Source organism: Apteryx mantelli, chromosome 1, assembly GCF_036417845.1.
Source record: "Apteryx mantelli isolate bAptMan1 chromosome 1, bAptMan1.hap1, whole genome shotgun sequence".
In the NCBI taxonomy this organism is placed as follows: Eukaryota; Metazoa; Chordata; class Aves; order Apterygiformes; family Apterygidae; genus Apteryx; species Apteryx mantelli.
The window spans coordinates 189,454,593-189,465,418 of NC_089978.1; positions in this window are offsets into that span (position 1 = coordinate 189,454,593).

Here is a 10,826-nt window from a genome sequence, read left to right on the forward strand (position 1 = left end):
TTTGACAAATCACCTATGTCAGACATATCTGAAGTCATATCAAGCAGATACGGCTTTCAGAGTTTTACTTAGCAAAACATAACATGTCAAAATTACAGGTTTTGCCTTGAAAATACTTATTTCCAAAACCTGTTTTAAAGATGAAGCATTATGTAGTGGAAAGGTTGCATGTTTTTCTGCTGCCTCATCTTGAAAACGATTGAACTTTTTCCATAGAAACTAAAGAATTGCAGAATTTTATCTTGAACTGTCTTTGAAAAAGTGGCTCGACACTTGAGCAGATTTCTTCAACCTCCAGTGTTGGAACTCATAGCAACTGTGAAGTGTTTCACTTAATAGTAGCTGAATCTAAATAATAATAATAAAAAAAATTCTATTCCTAGAAGCATACATTGTCTGTGACCATAGATTGCATTCGCAATTGTTCACTTCCATTAAATTCTAGTACTCTTTTTAAGCAAGGCATTATTACTTCGTAGCTACCTATCCAAAGGAATCCCTTCTCCTGTGTAAGCTGGGAAGTGAGAAAAGCTGGGACATGCTGAGAAGTCCAGGTGGGTGTAGCTGAAAGCTGGGAAGCTACCAGCTAAGCATGCAGTGTTGGTATTGTTCAGCAGTTGCTATCGCAGCAGTTGACAGAGCCATGAGGACTTCAGGATAAATGGATGCTTATACAAAGGTCACTCATGCCAAGTGTACTGGTGGAGTGTTTTAAAAATAATCTGCACTTGTACTGTATACCTCATATTTAAGGATTTTTATTACTATGAATAATCTAAAACCTTTGATTCTACAAGTAGGCCTATATATTCATAAGATTCTGCAAACTTTTCTATTAATAAAGTCAAGGAAATATGTATGTATTGCAGGCTTCAAACTTGTTTGTATTATTGTCATGCTGGTGATGAGATGAAACTTGATATTTAGGAAACCTAAACTGATTTTCCCTGTTGTAGTTACAGTAAAATAACATATATTGCCAGTCAGTGTGGAAAGTGTAATGACAGATAATTAAAGATCATTATTAATGTGATTTATTATTGAACATTTGTTGAATTGAGGTCCTCACTATTATCCTATTCAAAAACAGTTGTAACTCGCGTCTTGAGAACAGACACTACCTGTCTACTTGGCCTCAAACTTCAAGTGCAGTGGAGGTGAAGAGAAGGGAGGGATCACTGTTTTGTCCCCAACCATCTGGTCCTAAGCATCAAGCTATGTAGTGAAGGGAATACTTAGAGGAAAAAATCTGACTCTTCCAAATGCCTTTTGACTATGACCCTACTAGGTCTGGTTTTGTTTTTACTGATCTAGCACTTCGTGACTAATCTTTCTGTTCTATTCATACGTATTCATCCATAATCCCAAGGGCACTCAGCAGGCATCTGAGAGGAGTGCTGGTGAAACCTTCCCTGGCTGCTTTTTGATGTGGTTTTGATGCGTCAGTGTAGTTATAATAGCCTGCCACTGACCAGGAGTGGGACAATCCCTCTGAGCCTACCTCCCATGCCCTCCCTTATGCTGACAGTTGCACTTGACTCATCCTGCGACAAATCAGTTTTGGGAGCTAAACCAGCAAAGAAAAATTGATCCTACCTTAAAAAAAAAACAAAACACTAACCTCCTGGCTAACCAGCAGTCCTCATTCTGTTAAGTGGAAAGCCAGTTTGGCCACAGTGTAAACAGGCTGAATCATAACCCTCCTAGGAAAAGAGAAAGCAAGCATAAACCCAGCATTTCTGTCTATCTCATGTCTTGTTTGATCACATAAAGTTAGATTAATGTCAGTCAGGTGAATTTTGTACCAAAACGAAAATACCCTTACAATTGGGTTTACTTGATCACGTGTGTAAGCATACTTTTGGCGCCCATTTTGGGGTAAGGGGTTACATTACAGTAGTTCTATTGGGAAGCAAGACAGTTGGGTGGTTTGGGGTTTTTTTGGTTTTTTGGGGTTTTTTTTAGCAATGTGACAGGTTATGGAGTAAGATGAGTAACACGTTCAAGAAGGACAAGGGGGTGAGAGGGAAAGCCTTCATATCTCTCAAGAATGAACTTCAGTTGGATAGAGGACTTTAAGTCTTTTTCCTCCTTTTTCGAGGGAAGAAGGAAGGGAAGGAAGAGGCTGGGTATCATTTATGTTTTAAGCCAACCACAACTTAAAGTGTGGAAGCTCATTGTAAAACTGTGTGTATATATAAATATATAAATATATAAATATATAAATATATATATATATATAATGGATGACAGCATTAGTGTCTGGAATCAGGGTTTCATTTGGATGCTACCTAGTCCATGAAAAGCATTCTTAAATATGAAGAAAAAGAAACCTTAGAAAAAATGAGAAAGCTACAACAACGGTAACAGCAGAGAGCATGAACTGGCCAGATAGGAGAGCAGTGAACCTCTGATAAGGTAGGAAGAACGCTCAGGTTTGAGACAGAATATGTTGTTTGCTGAGCAAGAAGTGAGAGGATTGTCCCCAGGCTTATGTGGCTGTAATAATTATTTAGCAGTTGATCTTTCTATGCAGAAGACTGAAACACTTATCTTTTCTCTGCTAATGTCTTTTGGTAGAGTTGGCTGGCCTTCAGCCTTGACAGCTCATAAATTTAGTAGTCTCTTTTTCTTTTTTGCAACTGCTGTACTGAAGAAAGCTAACAAAGGTATAGTGTATCTTCCTTATTCATGTGACAGGTTTTTTTATATCCTCATTACATCACTGTCTGCCTTGAGGATGGCATGTGAGATTAATTTAGCAAAATAAACTAACAGTTAATCTAAACAGTTTTCTCTCCCATATGTGTTTGCAGTATGTTGTGCTTTGTATGAGTTTCAGAAAATGGCACTATAACACTGCCTGTGTTTCAGTGACTGCTAGATTTTTTTTCCCCCAATTTTAAGCAAAAGGAGGTAACCACAAACCTTTGCAAACCTCCTCTTCAACTTAAAATTGGATTTTTGTTTTGTCTGGATATAATACAGCAGCAGCAGTAGTAATCTTCCATGTCAAACTCTGCCTTCACTTAAACTCAAATCACCTGTTTTTTTCTAAGTTCTGGCTTCAAGGCAGACTGTTCAAAAGCATAGCCAGCAACAGGGCAGACTAAGTGCAACTGAAGCATTACTCACACACAAAACTGTACTGATTTAGGGGTTTTGAAATTCGTTTTTAAATATTAGTGTTTCCTTACCTGGATGCCCTACTTCTGGAATGAGTTGTCCTTTATGTGTGTGTGTATATATATGTCAGTTATAGTAAAAGAGCCACACAAAGTTTGCACTGTTTCCTTTTTTAATCTAAATTAATTTCCAAACCAATTTAGATAAACTGGGACAAGTTCTTTGGAGGCAAGGCCTGAGAACAGAACTTGTCACAAATAAGAGCGACATCATTCATCATCCACATAGACTTTGGCATAATAGTTGGCTTAAAAGTACTTCAGTAAGCAAACATTGCATTAGTACTGGCTATGCAACACCTTCCATGTTGCATAATTGTGTTTGTGCTGGTGTATTATTAAAAAATGAGGCAGAGATTCCATCCTACGTCAGCTTCTGCTACAGGCAAAGCATTGCAGGCACATGTTGTTGCAATGCACTTTGTTATGCCTTGCACAGTCTGGGAAACAGGGGAATAATTAACTCGGGGTGTTGATGTGGCTAAGATAGCCCCACTTACACCTCCAGAGAGTGGCACTTGTACCTATAAGTTAGTCAGTTTGTGGTTACAGTGGTATTGTGGACAAGGCCTGAATAGCCGTGTACCCAGTCAGTTACCCATACAGTGTGTGACTATAAGCCATGCAGAGTCAATTATGATAAAATCAGATTACTGTCTTCATAAAAGCCTGTGGGGTTAAGAGTTTCCAGATACTGCAACAGACCTGTTGGTTCAGGAGCAAGTCCTAGCCCGATCCAACAAGGGAGGGCTGCATAGCATTTTAATGAAACTTTAATTCTTTGCTGCAGAAGCAAAGTAGAATCATGGTTTTAAAAGCTGTTTTGGTCCTGAACTCTAAAAGCAATAAGTAAAGGAAATAAAATAAACCTCCTTTAGACATGCGTTCCCAAAACACAGTAGTTGATGTCAGTCAGTCCTCAGGCCCACAATGGGTATAGGAACTCTTCATATGTTCAGCAGTTCATGAAGTTTCCCTGTTTGAGGCTGGTTGCTAGATGCCTCAGCAGCTCTTTATACCATTGTTCAGTGACTGGAAATATAAATGAGCATATTTTTTCTGTCTGATTTATCTAATGCTACTTGATTGTCTCCTGATTTGTTATCTGATGCTAATATTTCCTTTGGATATTTTCACTTACTTTCTTAAGTTATTTTGGGCACTGTCCCCATTTTGACAATGATAAAGTAGATAGAAGGACAGAGTGTTAAGATCAGAGTGAATCTGGCAAAGGGAAAAGTGGAAATTGAGCACTGTGACCCAGTAACAAACCTATGCTAGGCACAAATCTTGTTTTCTCTATTTTTTTTCCTGTTGCATTTCACATGTATGCTTCCTTTTAATCCCAACATCACTTCCTCTCTGTTGTATATCATAATCTTTTGTTTTTACCTACCTGTCTTCCATTGAGCTGGTCTTCCCTGAATTTTTAAATTTTATTTAAAACATCGGCAAGGATTCAGACTCTGGAGACATCAGGACTCATGTGGTGCTACCTCTGTGCCCTTTCTTTGTAGCCTTGAAAAAGAAAAATACAGGAAGAAACTAGTCAGGGACACAGTTCAGCAGCCTCCATACACCAATAACAGCAGTGGTCTGCCTTTTGTAATTTGTACTCTGAGCAGCATGTGGTGATTAGCTGTTTGTGTCAAACTCCCTCTTCCCCCTCCTTGCTTCCTGTCTGTCTCTGTGCCACACTTGTGTATCCCCTTGTCTTTGCATCTCTGTTAACTTCTCTGCTTAGTAAACAGAATTCTCAAAATGCAGCAAAACATGCCTGCAGGTTGTGCCACTGGTTTGTGCAATATGCATGCTAGTGTGCGTTTGCAAATGGACAGTGCGTTTAGTCTATTTGTACATTATGTCCCTTCCTTCCTTTCTCCACTCTCTTGATGGACTGTGAACTCTTTGGGCAGGGATTTTAGGAACTCATTCTTCATATAGCTCCTTTCTGCATCTGTGATAACCATGGGCAGCCCCCACATCCTTTAGGAGAAGGTGAAGAGAGGAAAAGGGCTGTTTTCTGTAGTCGCAAAGGAGCAGTGCCTGTGAGAAAGAGCAGAGAAAAAGCATGTCAGGGTGCTCAGAAAAGGGTGAATGCGTGTAGCAGAGTTGCTTGCTACTATCATTCCAGATATGTGACAGCTGATTCGTTTTGTTTAGCTGCATACCTAAGAGAGCTTAAGGGGGCTGTGAATCTTTAGGCTGTTTCACCAGCATTTTACAGAGGTAAACATAGAAGGGTGGGCAGTCACAATGACTTCAGTCTCCCAAGTTAGGTGCTGTAAACTGCTCTCCAAAAGAGCCTTTCTCCATTTAATAGATGGCTGTGGAGGACAACTGTGGTGTTCTCCCCTCTCTGTGCAGTGTGGTGGCTCTTGGGCTCCCCGCGCCAGATGTTATCGCTGCTTATCTTGCTCTCCCCTAGCCTATGTGAGCAGGCGGCTTGCCTCTAGCACTGATCTCAGTGCAAGGGAGGCAGACAGCCTGCTCGCTGGCCCTCGGAGGCAACCTGGGAAGGGAGATGCAGCAGTGGCAAGAGGAGCTGACACTGTTCCTTAGCTGCCTCCTCACCCTAAAATGATAGACATCTCCCAGGAGGTCAGTGGAGACACACTGGAAGGCATAGAAGGTGGGGCAAGAGGAAGCAGTATTGAGCAGGGAAAATATGAGGAACCTGGGCCTGTGCACTGTGCACAGTGACACAGAGGGGGTTGACTTTGCTTTGGTGGCCCATTATGGCTCCTTCAAGACTTCAACTTTGCTTCAAAGCCATCCAGTATGTCAGTTGTCTCCTAATGAGATGTGTATGCATATATATGTAGCAGTAAAATTGTGCAAAGTGTTCCTACCTCCAAAGGTGCACTTCCACATTTGTGTTCTTAATCTGAAAGAAGAGGCCTGGAGCCACATTTGACAAAATGCTTAAATATCTAGAGATGCAGATGGATGCCTAGTGAGATCAGGGAGTGTGATCAAAGCACATCAAGGAGAAGTCTAAAATATTAAAATTGTATTTGTATTTGTGAACATCATGTAAAGTGGTCCTGGAGGCCAGCCATTTATGCAGTGGCTGAGCAAGACTCCCTTGTCCTCCTATTTCCTGGGCTGACAACTCCCAGTTTTGTCAGAGGAAAGAGAGGGAGTGAGGCTGACAACTGAGCCTGTAGTTCTACAACAGTCCAGGCTGATACTAGTTAGTACTACTTTTCCTGTGTGCTAATACTGGCTGGCCCAGGTATCTAAACCAGCATTTTTTTCATTGAGTTGAGTTTCTGCTTGGATCAGCTTAGACTGTCATGGAACCGCATCCCTAACTCTAATATGTTTGTTCTGTCGGTATAGATGTGGGGCCAGTGAAGGTGAGAAGGATCTTGGTGGTGTAGAAACATCCTGGAGCTACCTGCAGTGTAGCCTGTAGTCAGGATCATATATGGTCTGGTGGTCTTTCCTAAAGTTCCTTGAGCGCATACCTGTGTTTGTCAGGCCTGGGCTTTGTTTTGTGAATAACCTTTTGGAGGGTATTTGTAGTTCCTGTTCCATGGAGTCTTTCTGTGCTATCAGAAAGATGCAAATTATTTCTTGGTTTGTTTTGCTTCATAACATGAAACCTGGTTTATTTTGAATAATTTTCTCACTGACTTCTCTGAAAGAATTATTAATCACACAGATTTTATTGTTCTAGCTCCCATTCACCTTACTGCATATTTTCACCTTTCATAGCTGACTCACAAATGATTTTTTTTCTTAAATAAGCAGATGAGATGATGCTTAATTAAAACTCTTGGAGTGAAGGTGGTGATCATTAAAGGGTGATGATTTAGATGGTGAACTCCTCTGTTTATCCATAGAACTAATCAAGCTTGAGAAGTGGGTGTTATGCCGCTATCCTACCAGGGGAAACTGCCTCTAAAGCACAAGAGGTTAATTCATTCTCTGCTCCTTGGTCTCTCTTCTGTGACTGCCAACAAAGGTAGCAATTACTAGTGTTATCTCAAGGGATGTTCTGTGATGTGGATAATTGCAAACTGTGAAACCAACTGATACTCTTAGCAAATTTCTTACAGGCCATAGAACACCCATGGCATGGTCAGTATTAAATGAAAGTTGCTAGCTAGTCTAAAACTGTGCTGATACCTTAGGGCAAAAGGTTCCATATCCATTACAGATCCTTTGAACCATCCAGTTGTTTGAAGAATGAGCTCTATCTACCCAGCCATAGTCAAGAATGTGGAACATGCCTTAAAGGGCCACTAGGTTTGTGCTTGTCTTTTTTTTCTTTTTTTTTTTAGTGTCACCCCCCCCCCCCTTTTTTTGAGACAACTTCTGTAGAGTAGGTTATGCTTAAGATAAAACGTATGTATTGCTGTCTTGCTGGAAAAAAATAAAATAATCATGGTAATGCATTTGTTCTTGTGGCTGATGCTTAAATCAAAGAAATATAGCTAAGAAATGACTTTCACAATTTGCAAATGCCTAGGGGGAGTTACAATAGTTGACTCTCCAGCCTAACTTTCAAGGGTACAACATGATTCAGTGCTTGAGCGCTGAAACACAGCAATCTAAGATTGAAAAAAAAAAAGAAGAAGAAAATTAAAATGATAGACTACTTGAAACAATTTAACAAGGGTTGTAGTGGATTTAACAAGGTTCATAGTGGGTTTTTCATTGCTGGTATTTTTAAATCAAAATCAAATGTTTCATTCACACAGACAGTAATTTTAGGAAAATCTTATGGCCATGATGTATACATGGGTTCAGGCTAGAAGATCACAATGGTTGTTTTTGGCCTGATAAACTGTAAGTGCATTGCCCAGAACAATATAGTAATTTCTGTGCTTGAGTCAGGAAAGGCCAGAACAAATACTTTGCAGCCAACTATCTCTACACACTTTAATGTCATTTGAAAGAGTTAGCAAGATTGGAGACAGTTTGTCTACCCAGTAAAGTCAGTAAATGTCTCTTCATTGGCTTTAGTAGGCTTTAGGTTAAAAGACTTTGCAAACTTGTTATCTGTAGACATCAAGTTGGTTGTGTTACCAAAGTCACAAATGAGATCGTCTCATTTTAGTAACGTGCTATGCAGACATGGTGAGTCCTTACTTTGGAGAACAACTAGAGAATAGGTCAAGCACCCCTGAAAAAGGAGTAGACAAGATATGCAAATTGTTATTTAATGTAGGGGGAGAATAAACATTATTCCTGACACTTCCATTTTTGATTAATGATGAATGGAATTGGCAGATGTTCATCTGGCCACCAGATGGGGTCTGTTCAGTCCAACAAATAGAATAGAAACAGTCTGTGTCTTGTAAAGCCAACACTGACTAAAGCTCTGACAAAAGCTCTGACAAAAGCTCTAGTTCATGCAAGTGATATGCCAACTTTGAACTCAAAACAGCTTAGTAGTTTAAGAATCAAGGTAATACAACCAATGAAACTACTTATGGAAGTGAAATGGGGTGCAGAAGGATTGTGGCTGGTTAATTTGCTAGAGTTTCAGCAGTTACTTCCACTGCAGGAGCCATAGTCTGCAGCTTTGATTTCATGGGGTTGGTTCTGTATGGGCTTCCAATCAATCACCTATTCATTTATCAGCACCAAGGAAGAATGGGGAAGAGAGTGAAGAGCATTTATTCTGCCAGAACTGGAGTTAGTTAATATGTTGATGCTCCTTTGCCATCTTCTAGTTCTGTATAGTTGGGAAGTCCTCGTGGGTCTGCTGCTGTAAGAGCTCTGGCTGCCTGGGGTTGCTGTGCCGGCAGCCTCTGCGGCTGCTGTGGACCAGGAGGGATGTGATTATGCCAGCACCAAACTGTCTGCTCAGCACTGTGTCCCTCCTGGTTGCACCAGAAGTGAGGACTGCTGCTTATGTTTGTCACTCACCACAGTTTAAGCAATGAAGAACCTTCTCCAATTGCATAATTTGAAGGTATCATGGCATATCTCAAGGCACAATCAGTTTGTGATGGAGATGAGTTGTAGCTGATAGGTTGTTTTTAATGTTGTTAATCTGGGATAGGCTTTGCAACTTTAGATCAGGTAGCCCAGGATCTAAATGACATATTGGTCCATCAGGACGCATTTCTGTCTCTGGCTGTGCCTGGCAATAATAATCAGCTCTGCCGATCTGGTACTGCAAGGGACGAGTGTGCGTCTGGGAGGAGGCTGAAGGCTTCTTCTGGCCGGGTTGAGATTAGGGTTTGCCTCGAAGCACAACACCGCTGCCCCACCGGGAGCTGAGGATCCCAAATGCGGCGGGCGGGTCAGGCTGCGCAGCCCGTAGCCTGCCGCTAGCCCGGATAGCCCCGCGCAGGAGCCCGCGCCGGGTGCCGCACCGCGGAGCCCTGCCCGCGCCGCCCTGCCCGCGCCGCCGGCAGCGGGGCCGGGCCGGACCGGGCCGGGGGAGGCAGGGGACGCCCCGGGCCGCCGGCTGCCCGGCCGCGGCAGAAGGCGGCTCTCTGAACGCCTTTGCCCTTGACGGTCACGGCGCCGCCCGGACCCCGCCGCCTCCCCTCAGCACCCCGGGGATCGAGTCCGCCTCATTCAGATTTAAGCCTTGTAGGAGACGTTAACAGCCTGCGAACTGCTTCAGCACGGGCCCATAAAGCGGGCCGGCGGGAGCGCGGCCGGCAGCCCTCACTGCGAGTCCTCGGGCGCCGGCTCGGCCCGGCCCGGCCCGGCCCGGCCCGGCGCCGCGGCGGCGGGTCCGCAGCCGCCTCCAGCCCCGCGCCCTCGTGCGGGCATCGGCGCCGGCGTGAAACCGGCGGCCCGGGGAGCTCGCAGACTCCGCTCCCGCTTCCCTGTCTGCCTGAGAGCGAGCGGGGTTGCTTCTTTGACCCAGAGATACAGCGCTAATAAATTACCTTTGATAATGACTTCCCAAGGGAAACAAAGAACAGTATGAAAGAGGAAAGAGGAAGTTTGACCTAGGTGTTCACGGTTAAATTCACAGTTCTGCAGAGGAAACTGCCTACCAGTCTTTGAAGCCGAACAAACTGGCTTTCGGAGCTTTTTTTGTCAAAGCTGGAGGAAAGGCTACACCTTTTAAATGCCGAGGAAGTAAAAGTGACAACTATGTCCGCGGTTCCTCCCTGTTTGAAAATTTATTGTCGAAGATGGAATCAAGGCTGGCAGCCAGCCAAGCACGCCTGACTTAGCGGTACTATTGTCCGACCAGCGCTGAAGCTATATAGACTTCACCCATACGGCTGTGATCTCTGCTTTCCAATAAATGCCAACGTTATTCTTCTCATCTGTGCTCTTTAGCACTTCAGCGAGCAGGAGTGCCACGGTCCAGAGTGCGACCAGTGGGCTATTCATTTTACCAAGCTATTTACAGCAACATGTTTGTCTAGTTTTAATTCTCAGACTTAAAATAGAGCTCATTGTTCAGCTGTGTGCAGAAACATGTGTGCAGCAAACAGCTCCCTAGCTGTGCACTGCAAGAGAGATCCTTCTTGGTTACTTTTTATAGTGACATTCTACCCTACATTGTAGTTGACAGTTGTTTGTCTAGAAGTATTCAGAAAATGCTTTGGTAGCCCGGGTGATGTGGATGTTACACTTCTATGAACACACCTGGGCTTGGATGCCTCTTTCTCACTCAAGGCACACCTATAAAGGCACTTATGGACCACA